Below are 411 nucleotides of genomic sequence, written 5' to 3'. Positions count from 1 at the left end.
GGAACCGGGTGGCCCAAGCGCTCGCCGCTCTCCTGGAGGGAGTGGAAGGAGCGATGAACTTGGCGGAGGAGGGAGAGCGCGCTCCCCGAACCCCGAACAGCTGTTTTCCAACCAGCTCCGCGTCTTGCGCCGAGGCTCCCGGCCTGCGGCGGTGGGTGCTGCTCTTAGAGTCTGTTTGGTCCCCAGGCCCAGCGGCCCTGGGACAGCGAGCGAGGCGGCCTGTGTGTGGAGCCCACGCGCGCACGAACTTCAGCAAACCTAGCCCTGAGCGACGGTTTCGTTTGAACAATTAAAACAACAATCACTCCCGCACCTGCCCCCGCTCTTAGAAAGTGAGCCGGTTGTGGCGGTCGATCAAGGCGGAGAAAGGGGCTGCTGTGCGCCAGGCTCCTGTCTGCGCCCCACCCCTCT

Source organism: Myotis brandtii, unplaced genomic scaffold (genome assembly GCF_000412655.1).
Source record: "Myotis brandtii unplaced genomic scaffold, ASM41265v1 scaffold263, whole genome shotgun sequence".
Taxonomy (NCBI): Eukaryota; Metazoa; Chordata; class Mammalia; order Chiroptera; family Vespertilionidae; genus Myotis; species Myotis brandtii.
This window is presented reverse-complemented; position numbering follows the sequence as displayed.